Genomic DNA, 363 nt, shown 5'->3' on the forward strand with positions numbered 1-363 from the left:
CGACTGCTTCCGGGTCCAAGCGCCACCAATCCGAATCTCTGCGCCGCCGCGTGCCCGCCGATTTAGGGAAAAGGCTCCGCCCATGCCCCGCCCCCTAAGACCCGGAGCGGGGGCCGGCCGAGGCTCCGCCCCCTCTCCCGTCGGGAGCCGGGGAGGTGCGTCTTCCACGGCCGGTGCTTGCGTCACCCCTCGGGCCAATGCTGCCTTGCGGAGCATCTTCCAGCGGTGCTGCTGAGACCCCCGACCCCCGAATTTGGATCTGTTACGGTGGTCTGGGCTTCCTCCTCAGATGTTTGCTAGTGGCAAGGCTGGATGTATGGCACTGCCCTCACCCCAGCCCTTGTTTTTCCTTGATTTTATTTA

The sequence above is a fragment of the Diceros bicornis genome, chromosome 11, assembly GCF_020826845.1.
Source record: "Diceros bicornis minor isolate mBicDic1 chromosome 11, mDicBic1.mat.cur, whole genome shotgun sequence".
NCBI lineage: Eukaryota > Metazoa > Chordata > Mammalia > Perissodactyla > Rhinocerotidae > Diceros > Diceros bicornis.